This window comes from Phragmites australis, chromosome 9 (assembly GCF_958298935.1).
Source record: "Phragmites australis chromosome 9, lpPhrAust1.1, whole genome shotgun sequence".
NCBI lineage: Eukaryota > Viridiplantae > Streptophyta > Magnoliopsida > Poales > Poaceae > Phragmites > Phragmites australis.
In genome coordinates, this window is record NC_084929.1 from 17,006,035 (window position 1) to 17,023,324 (window position 17,290).

The 17,290-nt window shown below is 41.7% G+C and overlaps 1 pseudogene; it reads right to left on the minus strand.

The window, feature by feature from the left end:
* The window catches only part of LOC133928696 (N-terminal acetyltransferase B complex auxiliary subunit NAA25-like), a 30,191-nt pseudogene extending 12,901 nt beyond the window's left edge, over window positions 1–17,290 (minus strand).

Here is a 17,290-nt window from a genome sequence, read left to right on the forward strand (position 1 = left end):
ACGATGGTCTTTGCCGAGTTCACCATGTTCACACCACCGTCGTCCTTAGAGCTACCTTCAAGGCTGGGATTGAGGACGTTGCTCGTCAGGCGCTGGCTGTTCTTTGTAGGGAGAACAAACAAGCCATTCGTCTCACTCAGTTTGGCAAGTTCCCGCAGCGCCCGCCCGATAGTTTGGAGGTCATCTTTGCGTCCGTCAACAACAAGCCAGATCTCCGTTTAAGAGAGCAAGTCCGCCTCACTGTTGCCCTGTACGCCGAGTTTGATAGAGCCCTCGACAAGCTGGAGGATATGCATCAGCGTCACACAGAGTAGGAGCAGAGCATCCGTGAGCTGCAGATTCTACTGGAAGACCCCGACCAGTTCCCTGAGGAGGCTCCCGAGGCACCCGTGCACACCTCATTCCTCGTCGCGCAAGAAGCTTCGTTTGGCATATGCAGGAGGTCCTTCAGGCACAAGCAGTGAGGAGTAGAGTCGAGCTAAAAGGATGTTCTTAGTTGAATAAATCGTTTAGTCCCTGTTATTTCAGTTGTCTGTGTCGTTTGTCGAGTTTGTGTTTGTTGCTTGTGTCTGTAGTGTGAACCTTGTAACGAGTTGGATCTTTGCATGAGTGTTGGTGTGATCTAGGGGTTTCCCCTCTACATTACATCAGTTAATAATATAATAATAGTTGAAAGTCCCTTTCTTTCTTTTGTGCTATATCTGTTCTTTTCTTTTCTTGTCTTATTTTTTCACCCTTGCTTTTCTCTTATGTTCCCCCATTCGTATCTTGGCTACCAACAGATGGTGAACATCAGGCGTACCCCCAACAACATCATCAACAACAACACCAACGCTAACCAGTACGATCTTCCACCCCCGCCCCCTCTGATGGATGCTAACCAAGTGATGATGATACTCCAAGGTCTGGTGTAGGCTATAAACCAGCAATCTCAAGTCCAGCAAGCACCGTCGCAGCAGCCGTAGTCCAGGTTCCGAACTTTCTTGAGTACTTAGCCACCTACCTTCTCCTAGGCAGTTAAACCTATGGAGACTGATGACTGGTCAAAGACCATTGAGAGCAAGCTACAGATAACTCAGTGTACCGGAAGGGAAAAAGTTCTTTTCGCTTCCCATCAGCTTATTGGGCTAGCTCATGAATGGTGTACAGCATACACTGCCGCTCATGAGGATCCCCGAGAGATCACATGGACGAAATTCCGTAACAGTTTCCGTGCACAGCATGTCCCTGCAAGCATAGTGAAACTGAAGAGGAAGGAGTTTCTCATCTTGAAACAAGGACCAATGACAGTGAGAGAGTACCTCACCAAGTTCACCCAGCTCTCTTGCTATGCCCCCAACGATGTTGATACTGATGAAAAGAAGCAGGATTGTTTTCTGGATGGTCTCAACACTGGATTACAGTATGCCCTCTTGGCCAATAAGTACGTTAATTTCCAAAAACTGATGGATAAAGCTTTCATCATGGAGAAGAAGCGACATAATTTGGGAGAAGAATGCAAGCGCAGCCTACAAGGTCAGTCTTTAGGCAGCAACACTAGCCCCCGCTTCAACCCCCTGCTATAGATCCTATGTTCTGTCATGGAGAACAAAATTAGCAAAAAAGGGCACCACAGAAGATGCCCAATTAGGTTGCAGGAGCTCACAAGCCGTCAGTGTAGCCAGTGCAACAGCAGCAGTCGCGTCCTAACTTCCATTAGCAGCGACCCAACAACAACAACCAGCCCCAGCAGCAGAATCGCACCGGTTAAGGATCGAGCAACATTGGCCCATGTTTCAGTTGTAACTTTAGGCATCTCGCCAACAAGTGTCCCAATAAGCAACAAGGCCAAGCACAAGTTCAGGGCTACAATCAATAGTAGCAACCTCGGTAGAATACTATGCATGGTCGAGTTAATCATGTTACAGTGGAAGAAGCCTAAGATGCTCCTGACATAGTGTTGGGTATGTTTTCTGCAAACTCTTAATCTGCTACAGTTTTGTTCGATTCTGGTGCTACACATTCTTTCATATAATCTCAGTTTGTGAATATATATAAATTGCCAAGAGCAATAATGAAAAACTAGGTGCTACTTAGTTCTCCTAGAGGAGAAATGAAATCAAATGCCCTACAATAAATGTATGCATAAGGGGGTAAACTTTCTTGTCAACCTCATCATTCTGGAATCTAAGTGAATTGATTCATACTGGGAATGGACTGGTTGACCAAGTATAATGGAATCATTGGATGTGTTACAAAGTATGTACAGTTGACACACACAGATGGTACTGAGGTGGAATTCCAAGTCACGATAGAGTGAGCTATCAATGCCAGTCTCAACAAGGCCAATGTAGTGAAAGATAGCATAGTAGTCAGTGAATTTACAGATATCTTCCTAGAGGATTTGCCAGGTATGCCACCTGATCGCGAAATTAAGTTAGTACCTGGAACAACTCCTATATATAAGAGACCATATAGAATGGATGCTAATCAGTTGGCTAAGCTCAAGGAGCAAATCCAAGAGCTACTAGACAAAGGGTTTATCGGCCCCAGTTCTTCGTCCTAGGGAGCCCCAGTTATCTTCGTACCGAAGAAGGATGGAACCCAAAGCATGTGTATAGATTATCGAGTCCTGAATGAAGTAACAATCAAGAACAAGTATCGTCTACCCCGCGTTGAAGATCTGTTGACCAATTAAAAGGAGCATGTGTGTTCTCCAAGATCGACCTTCAGTCTGGGCATCATCAACTGAAGATTCACGCCTCAGATATTCTTAAGACTACATTTGTTACTCGGTATGGTCTAAAGTACACAGTAATGTCTTTTGGGTTGACCAATGGCCCAGCCTATTTCATGTATCTGATGAACAAGGTCTTCATAGAGTTTTTGAACAAGTTTGTCGTGGTATTTATTGACAACATCCTGGTTTACTCCAAGAACAAAGAAGAGCATGAGGAACATCTAAGGATGGTATTCTAGAAGCTCAGAGAGAATTAGTTTTATGCTAAATTGAGCAAGGGTGAGTTCTGTTTGAAGGAAGTTTCCTTCCTTGGTCACATTATATTAGCAGGAGGCATGTCTGTGGACCCATCCAAAGTTAAGAGATGTTCTGAACTGGAAAGCACCGCAGAATATTTTAGAGATCCGCAGTTTCTTAGGTTTAGCAGGATATTATCGTCGGTTCATAGAAGGTTTCTCCAAAATAGCGAAGTCAATGATAGAACTGCTAGAGAAAGGAGCAGACTTTAAGTGGACAGCCACTCAAGAAGCTAGTTTCAATGAGTTGAAGAAAAGGTTAACCTCAGCTCCAGTATTGATCATGCCCGACACCCAAAAGCCATTTTCAGTGTATTATGATGCATCTCATCAAAGACTGGGATGTGTGCTCATGCAAGAAGCTCATGTAGTAGCATACGCATCCAGACAATTAAGGAAGTATGAAGAGAACTACTAGACACATGACTTGGAGCTAGCCGCAGTAGTTCATGCACTCAAGATCTGGAGACATTACCTGATAGGTCAAAGGTCTGAGATCTATTCAGATCATAAGAGTTTGAAATATATCTTCACTCAACCAGAGCTTAACCTCAGACAACGCAGATAGTTAGAGCTTATCAAGGATTACAACTTGGGAATCAACTACCACCCAGGAAAGACAAATGAAGTAGCTGATGACTTTGAGCAGAAAATCTCAGGTCAATACTATAACTCTCCAAGAGATAGTCCCGAGCTATGCAAAGAATTTGAGAAGTTGATTTGGGAATGGTGTGTAACACTGAGATAGTTGCAATGGAAATAGACTCAACGCTGGGACAAGATATAAGAAAGGGTCAACTTGAGGATGAGAAGATTTTGGAAATCAAGCGGCTTATGAAAATTGAAAAAGCCCTAGATTTCACTGAAGATGAGCAAGGTATAGTGTGGTACAAACACATGATATGTGTTCCGAACGTGAAGGCTATTCGGGATACAATTCTAAGGGAAGCTTATGATTCAGCATATTCCATTCACCTAGGGAGTACCAAGATGTACCAAGATCTTAAAGATCACTATTAGTGGTACGGAATGAAACGTGCAGTAGCAGAATATGTGGCTTTGTGTAATATCTATCAGCGAGTCAAAGCCGAATATCAAAGAGCAGCAGGACTACTGCAGCCATTAAAAGTACCTGAATGGAAGTGGGAAGAAATTAGCATAGATTTCATAGTGAGTCTACCTTGAACACAGTCAGGATATGACTCCATATGGGTCATAGTTGTCCGGTTAACAAAAGTAGCCCATTTCATTCCAGTCAAAGAAACCTTTCAAGGTCCAAAACTAGCTGAGTTATATATGTCCAGAATTGTTTGTTTACATGGAGTACCCAAAATCATAGTATCTGATCGTGGCAGTTAGTTTACTTCACGGTTCTGGCAACGCCTACATGAATCTATAGATACAAGGTTGAATTTTAGCTCAGCATATCACCCGCAAACTGATGCCAGACAGAAAGACTAAATCAAATCCTTGAAGATATGTTGAGAGCATGTGCATTGAAGAATGGTAACAGTTGGGATCAGAATATACCGTATGCGGAGTTCTCGTATAATAACAGTTATCAAGCTAGCCTTAAGATGTTTTCTTTTGAAGTCTTATATGGAAGGAAGTGTAAAACTCCGTTGTTCTGGAATCAGACTGGGGAAAGCAAAGTTTTCGGCCCAGAAGTTTTGAAAGAAGTAGAAAGGAAAGTACAAGATATCAGAGATAATCTGAAAACGGCTCAATCCAGACAAAAGAGCTATGTAGATAATTGACGCCGAGAACTGACTTTCGAAGTAGGAGACTTCGTGTATCTCAAGGTGTCACGGATTAGAGGTTTATGCAGATTCAAGGTCAAGGACAAGCTTTCATCTCAGTTTATTGGTCCGTATAAGATATTGAGAAGACGAAGAGAAGTAGCTTACCAGCTTGAGTTACCACCTCAACTCTCAGGAGTACACAATATTTTCCATGTATCATAGTTGAAAAAGTGTCTGAGAGTTCCGGAAGAGCAGCTACCAGTAGAAGAACTGGATGTGCGAGAAGATCTCTCTTACTCAGAGTGTTCGATCAAGATTCTTGAGATGGCAAAACAGGTTACCCAAAACAGGCGAGTCCATATGTGCAAAGTGTAGTGAAAGCATCACTCAGAAGAGGAAGCAACTTGGGAAAGAGAGGATGATCTGAAGTCAGAATTTCCACATCTCTTCTCTGATCCTTCCGAATCTCGAAGGCGAGATTCAACCTAAGGGGCTAGGTTTGTAACACCCTAAATTTTCAATTTTTGCAATAGTTTAAAATTTTTCTAGAATTAAAATAGGAGTTGTAAATTTTGTTCAATAGAAGAAATTAATTTCTAACTTAATTGGCCATAGGTTATATTTGTGTTTTATGCATTTTTGCTGTCGTAGTTGCAATAGGTTTTTATGTGTGGAAAATATTTGCAAAAGTTCGCTAGAAGGCACTCGTTTAAACCTCTTTTGAATTTAGTTCAAAATATAAAAAGAAAAGTAATTTCAAAATTGTTAAAGTGCTCCCAGGCCAAATTTCCTTCTTCTGACCCATCTCCTCCCTTCCCTCTTTCTCCTTTTCTTTTTTCCACGTGGGCCACCTCCCCCTCTCCCGCGTGGGCCATCGGGCCGGCCTGCCCGCACCCACCAGAGCTAGTCGCTGCCCCCGCGCCTGAGCCGACCCCCTCCCTCCTCTGTCTCTCTGCCTCACGAGCCCGCAGCCGAGCCGCCCGAGCCACCTCTGCTTCTTTCTCCTTTCGCCCGCCTGAGCAACCCCAAATTCTACCGCTCGATTCAAAATCGCTACCCCTCACGAACCGTTCCTTCGCCAAATCTGACCGTGCCACAATCTCCGCCCCTTCTTCACTTGCTGCATGGAAACTGCTCCTTTTCCCTCCCCTCCTTCCTTCTCCATTACTTCGATTTATGGCAATAGCGTGCCGTTTGGAAACCACCCCGGCTAGTCCACTTCCTCTCCCTCTTGCGCTTATTTAAGCCATCCATTACCTTCTCCGCAAAGTTCCGCACCTGAGCCACCCCTTCACCCTTATTTCTTTTGCCGGAAAATGCCTCCGCCGACACCTTCTTCTTCAACTCTGATGAAGCGCGCCACCGCCACTTTCTCTCCATTTCCGAGCCGTCTCTGACCGTTTTAACTCATTCTCCGGCCCTGCAGGACTATTCAATGTCGAACCCGAGGCTTGCCGTCGTCGTTCAAGCCGCTGGAGTCTGTTCCCAATGCTTCATCAACCACCGCCGCCGTCTACCTTGTCGTCGGTCGTCCACCGCCCTTCCCGGCCTTCGAGCACCCTAAGGTGACGATCCCCGCACACCCCTCTCCGCATTCCACCTGTCGTCGATGAGGTTCGGCCGTCAAAGAACCGGTCCAGCCACTCTCCGACCACCTTGCCGCTGAGTGCATGCCCGCTGGCTCCCTTAATCCATGGTGTACTGATGGACCGAAGCCCCTCCCTTGGGTTCACAAGCCATGGACCAGTGCACCACCTTTTTCCTATTAAAAAATAATTCATATTTGCTTTATGGGGTCACCTTGCACAGTAAAAAGGATTTTCAGTATAAAAACAAATCAGTTTAATCTCTAAGTAAAATTTACAGAAAAGCACCTGGAACTTCAAAAGCTTATAACTTTTTGTTTGTAGCTCCGATTTAGGCGATTTTTATGCTCAAATGTTTGTAGTGACATGTAGAATCTTTTTATAGGGTTTTCACCTAGTTTTAGTATTATTTGGTATAATGTTCTTAGTAGTTTCCCTTGTGTGCTTTTTTGGTGTGTCGATTAGGAAGTGATCAGTTCGGGATTCTGCAAGATCAGGTTTTCAAAGACTTTGAACAACCCTCAGCTAAAAGTAAGTGTCCTTGAACATCTTGCTCCTATTTTATGTTTTTGGCTTTTGTTTAAAGTGGTCAAATGTTTTAAAACTGGTATGTTGTTAAGCAACTCGGTTTTCCATCATAAACATAGGGCCAAAACCATTAGGAAGGAAAGGGAAAAGAACTAGTACAAAAGAGAAAAGGAGGGAGAACTTCTGCACATAGGGCCTACTCACGGTCTGACCGCCAGGGTTGAGAACATCCACTTAAAACCCCATCGACCACCTCACTCACTCCCTCTCACACTCACTCTCCACCGGACCTAAAACCAAGAGAGAGAATGGAGCTCTCACCTCGACCACCACAATGGCTGGAGATCAACAGAGGAAATCTTCCCCGAAGTTCACCAAGCCTCCTCAAGCTCCTCCCCACCACCATTCTTATCGGAGAAGCTTCGCACATGTCTTCCTCCACCTCAAGGACGAGTTTCACCCTGGAGCCCGATCTCCAAATCAAAGCCTCCTTAGAGCTGGCCAAACCCCTATGGAGCTTCCCTACCCCAATGTGAGACTTCTTTGACCGTTTTCCCCATCATCCCCAATCTCCAACCGATCCCCATTAGCTTAGACCCGAGCTCCACCCCTAGCCATTGACGTTATACATGGGGCCCTAGAGTTTAGCTTTGTACATATCGTCCAAACCACCAAATATAAACTCTCCTAACCTTGTAGAGTGTTTTGGTACAACCCTTGATCAAAGGCATCGCTGGAGCTTTCATCGGCAACCTCGTCGAGGTGCTACTAGCCAGGCCTAACAATCTGACCGCCACCTGGGTCGGTTTGACCGTCGTGTTGGAACTTGCCTTGTTAGATTCAAGTTCAGACTCCATAGTTAGGAGTCAAACCGCCATTGTGGCTGGTAAGACTGCCAGACCCCACGGTTTGACTACCAAGGGTGCAACCTGACTGCCATGGCTACTCAGTACCATTTTCTTCTATGTATGACCTCCACGGTCTGACTGCCACCCCATCCCAGTCTAACCGCTAGGTACTCAGAACCCAATAGGCTTAGGTTGTCTCATGTGAGGTTTAAACCTCTTCTAGCCCAATCGATTAGGCGTCCTTTTGCAAATGATTTCTTGGCATGACATATTGCACCTCACTCATGATCATGCATCATAAGCATACCTCATAGTTTGTTTTGTTATTCATTTGATGCGTTGTTCTATTGATTAGAGAGTGACGTGTCAGTAGTTCAAGAAGTTGAGACCGAAATCGAACTGGAAGTGTACATGAGCGAAGCACCGAAAAACCAAGGTAAGCATCTATGCATATTTCACCTTTACTTTGGATCTTGTGATGTCTAACTTTGATAAATTATCGCTATATGTATGTCATGCATGTTTAGTGAGTTGATGTCGGGTTTTGTGGGTAGATCCTAATTGTTGCATCACCCTACTTTGGTATTGTTTATCTCTTGATCTATTGTAACTTGGGTATCATTACATAATTATCAAACTTAAAATAAACACGATGTGCTTACCAAGCTTAGGTCAACGGTAGAAGTTGAGTGGTGGTTTATCCATCGTTCGCAAGCTATAGGGTTTAATTATTATTCACAATGAAAATGAAGTTGGGATGAGGAGTTTGTGATGATGAGATGAGATGTGGGCTGTGTCAGGGATAGGTCGAGACAGGGAGCCGGATGCCATAGGCCGCTTGCATGGATTAAGCACCGACCACTGTTTGTCGTTGACTTGAACACTTTCGTACTTCCACATATTCAATAAATGTATAATTGAGAAAATTATCATACGTCGTGCTAACACATTACTTGTAGCCCTAAGACCTGTAAGATAAAAATGATTAGGAGAAGTAATGTGGCGGACATCTGGAGGTACCCAGGATACGCTCGTGGTAACTCTAGTGCTATAGGGGCAAGCGCAAGTGGGTAGTTCTGGGTATGAGAAAGGTTGTCTCGGGTTCCAAGTGGATGGACCCGAGTTGTGTGGGTAAAGATGTACCAGGGTGTAAGACCAATTCGAATTAGTACGCTCTCGGTTATGAGCATGCTTATTTCCATCCGCATCAATTGTAGAGTTTTCTGATTTTGGGTTAAATATGGTCATATGTGGTATGTTGAGAAGTGACTCGAGTATGTCTATGATGAGATGAGTAGGTTCTTATACTGGTATGTTTATACTATGTCCTCATGTTCGGATAGCATAAGTTTTGAAATATGTCAGATGCTCACACTCTTGAGTCAATAAATTTCTTTTGTGTATAAATTCATTTAACCTTGTGACCGACTCCTTGCTACTTATTTTAAATGCATAATCCTTGAAGTCAGGTTATTATATGTACCCACTATGAGTTTTCTTGCGAGTAACTTTGTACTCACATTATTATCGTTGTGTTTTTTAAAGTGAAAATGAATTAGTGTACGACTACTTCATGTTTGCCGATGTCGGTGACAAATAAGAGTAGTGGTTAGCTACTCGTGGTGACTCGGTGGTGCCTTAGGGCAAAATGGCGCCACCTATTTTACCGTTTATAGATGTTATTCTATTTCGTAGTGACATTAACATACTAGGATATAAACTTGATGTATTTTGTTTCTTTTAAATGGCTCTCATCCTTTAATTTCAGCAAGTAGTACTTTAAATTGTTGAACTTATAAAAAGATTTATAATATATTTACATTATTCACTCTTTATTACACCTTGATATGATGAAGCTTGTTGTAAAGGTGTGTGTTCTGATCTTAGGCATAAAATACATACGGGACAACTAGGATTGGATTTGCCTTAATCATTCATGACTGCGATTGTTGCTTTAAGATGTCGGTTAGCACGTGGTGCATCAAGAGTCGGACGTGTGCTAGCTCTCATCTTAATGGATGATTGCCTCATTTGATTAATTTGAATATAATTTGGACGGTTCCTCACAAAATTGAGTGCAAAACAGATTGTTGATTTGAATTTGATTCAAGTTTTCTTTTGGAATGCCAAATTGGAACCCCTATTATTTTCTCCGTGTGTTTTCGTTATTGCAAACTCAGAGATTCTAAAAATTCAATCTCATCTTGACAGATTGATAAATAGAAATTAGAGAAATCTACTTACAGCCAACACCTCATTGTCGCGGCCAGTGCCCAGGTAACTGAAGACTGAAGGTGGCTCTGACAGAAAGGACGCTATTGTAGTCGTCTGACAAAGGCAGAGTGCGAGAGATGTATGAGGATTGGGCACGTTTGCTTATAGGTGTGTGTGTTCCAGCTGGATGCCAATGTGTGTGGGTCCAAATAGGCCTGGCGTGGAGTATAAAGTATGTACTAAATTATTGCTTGTCATCTAAGAAAGAAAAGGAACTTCCTCCGCCTAAACATGCATAACATTGCACTGCCAAAGTTTGCATCAGATGGTGCAGAAAAATGCATTCATGACGGTCTATAAGCCTTTTCAGGCAAGTTTGCATCAGATTACATGCATAACATTGCACTGCCAAAGTTTGGTGATTAGTCGCGCAAGGTAAAATGCAAATTATACAAAAAATAGTTTCAGGACATATAAGTTGTTCAGCAACATTCTTTCTATGCGTAAGACAAGATCAGAGTGATATGGAACACTAATACCTTCTGTGCCGACAGTGAAGCAATGCCTGAAAGAATCCAGAAAAAAAACATATCAGAGTCTGAGCAATACTACCATCAGGGGAAAAAATTATTAGGTGTCATTCCACTGATACTGCTCTCTCCTTTTTTCCCGTCACGAAGAAGCATCTTTTAAGACAAACAACATGTAGTATTAAAACAAGAAATTGCCTCTCACCTGCTGAGGATTCTGACACAATTAGAGTATCACTGTACAATGCTTCAGTTTTAGCTGACGATTGATTCTGTGCTCCAAACAGACGACTGCCAACATTTGTGCGATACATGCAAACTCTAAAACCACTAGATTTCACGGAGGACGCTGACCTTTTAGGATATGCACTTTGTAACTTGGAAGGTATTGTTAGCGTCTCAAATAAACAGGGCCCTTTTAGTTTACAAGAGCCTGTAGATTTTTCCGTCGTCTCTTTTCCATGTGTCTGCGAATCACCATTGCTATTTACCGTCAATGTGTATGTAATTGGATCAGGTAACATGTAAGTGTCTATAAAATTTTCTACAGATTCCATTCTCTATGTTTTCAAATGGGGATAATCCCTTCCATGCCATTGAAAACTTGTCATATCCTGGATATACCACTGAAAACTGGCTAATCCTGTAAGTGCTATAGTTCTAAATTTGATGACCGAAAATGCCATTACCATCAATTCAAGTAGAGTGGATCATTAGTCAAACTTTAAAATACCTATCCTACCCTTCCTCTCCCTCTCTCTCTCTCCACGTTCCCTTCCCCATCCCCATCCTCTCTCCTCCCTCTCTCTCTACGTTCCTTGGGTGCCTCCACCACCCGCCTTGGGTGCCTACGTTCGGCGTCGTCCCGATTCAAGGATGGCAGTCGCGAGGTTCGCTCTGGCGCGACGCCATCGATCAACACGTCGATCTCACCTGAGGTGGCGGCGTGCTGGCCCCTTCCCTCGCAGCCCACTCGCCGACCTCAACTCTGGGGATGCCGACTCGGCCACATCTCCACCACGGGACACCGAAGCTTAAAACTTAGATGAAGAACAAAGCAAAAAAGCAGTCACCGAAAGAAGCAACTATTTGAGTTGATGATCTAGAGGCAAAGAGATTCAAGACCCTCTTAGATACATGAGCATATGAATGTTTATGCCTCTAACAACAACAAGAATTACTTCACAAAGGTAGAAAACTGCAGCTTAAAAGGAAAACAAAAATCACAATAAAAAAAGGAAAACTTACAAACTTGCAAGGAAACCAATAGAGAGACGCTAGAAGGAGGGGAATTCAAGCATATGCAAAAATATAAACTTCATTACTCAAAGAGTTCAACCCTATTTTAGACGGATTACAAGTTGTTTCTCTCACAAAAGCTCTAACCTATTACAAAGGCTAAGTCTATCATCTCCTCCAAAACCTATCACTAGGCTATCAAATGGCTAGATCAACCTCCCTCTACAGCCACACCCCTCTATTTATAGGCATAGGGAGGTGCCTTGACCCTTAAACTTTCTTGTTCCCAAAATACCCCTTATAGGCAATACACTTCTACCTAGCACCAGGGTATTTTGGTCCATTTTTCGCTCCGTTCATCGAACGACCACTGCTTCTTCATGACTTAGCTTCACCTCAATACAAGCCTCGCGATGATGTCATGTGACCCTCTAGTCCTCATATGGTTTTGTTGCTAAACCACGAAACCCTAGCATGCTTTCCAAAGCGTGATTAGCCGCCACTTGCTTTTCCTCAAGCAAACGCTCTAATGTTGACGTGTCCTTCATCTTGCGATCTTGATCGCTGGCAAGTCTCTCTCACTCCCGATCCCTCGGACTGTCTTGTCACATGCATCAGCATCCCTTTCGCTTGACTTTGTCGACACACCGTCTTCATCAATCACCTCATGCTTCGCTTGACCTTCACCTGTACTGCTAGGATCACCCTCGACTCCGTCTGACCTCCTTGATCGTTCGGCACCAAGCACCCGCTTGATCCCGATCATTCCGCCGTCAACCGCCAAGTTACATCCATCACCTGCACACTATGAAACAAGCAAATATGTTTCTTCCACTCCAAAACCATCTCTAGGTTAGCTCAAAACAAATAGATTATCTGAGGAAGCCAATTTCCCAAACACCGGATAATCCACTAAGAATAAATCACCTAGACTCAGAGACAATCATTCCAATTCCATTCTCCTTCAACTGGAGTTAGTCATAAACAAGAACAAGCATCAATAAACACATGCTAACCAAGTTCAACTCAACTCAAGCATTGTCAATGACTCATCACACATATCAACCAAAACAGTTATCCATTTGGTTTCTCAATCTCCCCATTAATGAGTACATTGACAACACACATGAAGATTAAAGAAAGAGTTGAAACACGAGAACCAATAAGCACATTTAAGCTATCCAAAGGCCAAAGAAAAGAAAAAATAAGATCACTTAGCATAAGATGGAATTGCAAAAGCACAAAACTGGAAGCCAAAAAGAAGCAATCAAAGCTCAAAATATTTGGATTTATCAAAATTTCTCCCCCTTTTATTATTTTTCTCTCCTCCTTGTTGAAAATGGATTCATCACGAATGCAAAAAGGGTACAAATGAATGCAAAAGCTCCCCCTATCTTATGCAATTTCGCCTAATTTACTTGCAAGAGGTGTGTGAATGCGATGCAAACCTACAAAGCTTCACATATAGAGCACAAAGCACTTGCAAGGATTAGAAATGTCCAAGCACTATGAGGAGTAAACAGTATAACTCAAAGGCGCAGAAAGTCTCAAACTGATTCCATGTCATAAGCACTAGGAGTATAATAAGTTTTGATCATATTGTTCAATTATCCAAAAAGATATCATCACAAAAGCATCCACAACTTCATGATCAGTTCAAAGATTAAGGAAACTAGTGCTATGTTATGTTCAAACAAGGAAACCAAGTTCAACCCGACGGGCTATGCAAACACCCACATATCAATACAAGCCTTAGTTTGACAAGATGAACAAGAACATTCTTAGCACATTACAGAAGCACAAGTTAAATTTACCATTTGATGATTTTCTTGTCCTCAAGTGAACTTTAGCAACCATAGGTTCACTTATTTGAAGAACCACATGAAGCATTAAGCCACCATATTGGATACAATTTTAGCTCAACACTTAATCATTCATTTGATTAACTTAACAAGGACACAATATATGCAATTTTCACAAAGACAAATCAAGTTGTGGCTTTACGGCATAAAAGAGCACATGCTCTCCTAAATGTTATTTATGGGCTAAACATTTACGTAGACAAAAATCAAAGGCCCCTAATCTGCTGAGCTAAACAAAGTGTCCTAGCACAAGTTTTCATAGAACTAACTCTAATATAAGTACTGATTAAGCTAAAACAAATACTCAATGGTGACATGTGATTAGGTTTATCAGTCATATTTAAAGTTCATCCTTAGAAAATACAAGCTTGCTCAACAGATTTTATGACATGTCTCAATAAGAGCCTAAGCTTGCATTTAGCAAAATTCACACCTAGTACAAGAAAGTGCAATGAACATATAAGTGAAGCTTAACAACTATAAATATATTACAAAATACGATGAAAATGCAAATGCAGCAAAAATAAGATAGAGTATGTACATGAAAGACTCTTCTTCACACAATGCCATGGGGATGGCAGACACCAAACTCTCCTCTCAAATACGCAAATCTAGTAGCATCTAGAGGCTTGGTGAAGATGTCGGTTAGCTAGTGTTGGGTATCAATTTATTTCAAATCTGTGTCCCCTTTCTCATTGTGGACTCTTAGAAAGTGGAATCTCACATTTATGTGTTTGGTTCTGGAATACAGAACTAGGTTGTTGGCTAAACTGATGGCACTAGTGTTCTCACATAAAAGTAGCACACTTTTAAAATCTAACTCAAAATCCCTCAAGGTAGTAACCATCAACAAAATCTGTGTCCCCTTTCTCATTGTGGACTCTTAGAAAGTAGAATCTCACATTTATGTGTTTGGTTCTGGAATACAGAATTAGGTTGTTGGCTAAGCTGATGGCACTAGTATTCTCACACAAAAGTAGCACACTCTTGAAATCTAACTCAAAATCCCTTAAGGTAGTAACCATCAACAAAATATGTGAGCAACAGCTAGCGGCAATTACATATTCAGTTTCAGCAGTAGATTGCACAACGCTAGATTGCTTGCGAGAAGATCAACACATAAGAGAAGTAACTAAGAAATGACACGTACCAGAAGTACTCTTCCTGTCAATTTTACACCTAACAAAATTTATATCGGAAAAACCTCAAAGAGAAAGCGAAGAGGAAGCAGAAAACCAGAGTCTATACCCGAGAGTGCTTGAGGTATCTCAGAATGCGTTTCATCGCTTGGCAGTGAGACGTCCTCAGTGAAGCTTGGAAGGGCGTATAGAGGCGAGCGGTGAAGTGGATGTCCGGTCTTATCGTCATCAGATACAGGAGGGAGCCAATCATGCTCCTGGACTCTCATTGGTCCACCGTTTTGCCATTTTCATCTAGATCAAGTACAATTGAGGTAGCTATCGGTGTCTCTAAGGGCTTCGCATTGCTCACGTCAAACTTCCTCAGCAACACCTTGGTCTACTTAGCTTGGTAGACGAATATACCTTACTTGCATTATTTAATTTGAAGTCCAAGGAAGAAGTTGAGCTCTTCTATCATCAACATCTCGAACTCTCTGCTCATAATTTTTGCAAACATGACCACATGTGCATAAGAAGAGCAAAAAAAATGATATCATCAACGTAAATTTTAACAAGTAGGAAATCTTTATCATACCTGAGAGTGAATAAAGTTTTATCAACCTACCTCATGATATACACATGCTCTAACAAGAAAGACCTAAGTCTATCATACCAAGCCTTAGGTGCTTGTTTAAACCCATACAACGCTTTCTAAAGCTTGTATACTCTATGTGGGTATTTGGTGTGCTCAAAACCTGAGGGTTACTTGACATAGACCTTTTCCTATATGAAACCATTTAGGAACACACTCTTGACATCCATTTGATACAGCTTGAAACCCTGAAATGCCGCAAAAGTAAGAAGGATCCTAATGGTTTCTAGCCTAACTACTGGTGCAAAGGTCTCTCCAAAGTCTACCCCTCTATTTGAGTAAAACCCTAAGCCACTAGTCTAGTCTTGTTTTTCACTATAGACCCATCCTTCCCCTATTTGTTTTTGAAAACCCATTTTATGCCTATGGTATGAACATTAAGGGGTGGCTCTATAAGGACCTAAATTTGATTTCTCTCAAAAATTTTAAGCTCTTCATGCATGACATTGAGCCAATTTAAATCAAATTAAGTATATCCAATATCATGTGGCTAAAAAAAAAACAACAAATACAGTAAAATGAGCATGATGAGTGACCTACTATATGAATTTTATCTATTCAGGTCTCCCGTACCAATTAAATCTTACTAAAACATGTCGATCCATCAGTTCGTCAATCGAATGCAGTGCTGCGAAAGCGTAAATGAACACAACTGATGTATCAAGCCAATTCAACATCTAATAAAGACTAAAATGGCAGATGTAACATAATTTGAATATTGGACTCCTATTTAACATATATTAAATGTAGAAAGTCAAAATCTGTGAATACAAAAAAAAAGTGTCATATATTAAGTTAATTCAAAGGCAGAATTCCTAGTGGACTACTCCCTTCTGCCACGAACATTTACAGCTGTGGGAAGTGTCCTGTCAAACTTTTTGATTCTTGATGAGCAATATATTTTTGAAAGTTTAGATTTGCCTAAAAATGATAAGGGTCTATTTATTTTGCTTAAAACTACTTCCATAATGTTGCCATTTTCTAAATATATTCTGACAAAAACCACAGGCCAAATTGCATCTCAGAAACTATCAACAGTTAAAAATGAAGTATATGACCTGCTGGAGTAGAGGAATATGCATGCCTATTGTGATAACAAAAAATCATGGTTTAAAAAAAAATGTGACCTGTCTAGGAACTTGACAACAAACACACACAGGCACAGAATGCTATCCCACCAATCACCCATACATGGACAGCGAAAGATGACAGATACAGCATAACAGAATAAAGATAACAACAGATGCATAATTCTATCCTGAAAATGCACAACTTGGTAAACCAGGCTAAAAAAAGGAGAGGAAACACTCTATGTGTTGTTATTTGTTGTCTTGACCATTCAATTTATCGACAGTTTTTATGATGCAATATCAGAAATTCAGAATAAGCATAACACCATGTACCGTATTTTCGAGCAAAGCAGCTGGTTATCAAGCAGTAGTTTTTTTGTCCATGATGGCTTGCCATTTCCTTCGGTAACTGTCTCCTCCTGCCGTCTACTAATTGTATCTTCAAGCGAGTATAGAATTATGGTAACCTGCCTTTCTTGATTGGTCTGTGAAGGGAAATCATATGTTAATCACAAGTAGAAGTTTAATTACAGGAAAGGGTAACTAGAGAATGGTACCTTCGAACCTTGCAGAGCATCATAAACCGAAGCATAATAACAGGTTTTTGCTCCTGTATGGCAGGTAGGTCCATCTGGCTTTCCGAGGTATATAATATAAGTTGTCTGAAACACAAACCACCTACCCAGTTATTACCCACTGAAGGCAAACTATTAAGTTTTTATGCACATCCCAGAAGATCTTACAGAATCATGGTCACAGTCTAGGAAAATGCCATGCACGTTGATTAAGTTCATGGATGTCTCCCCTTTCGTCCACAAAGAAGACCGCGAGCGGCTAAAGAATGTTGCTTTTGTGGTCGATATAGTTTTTGCAAGGGCTTCTT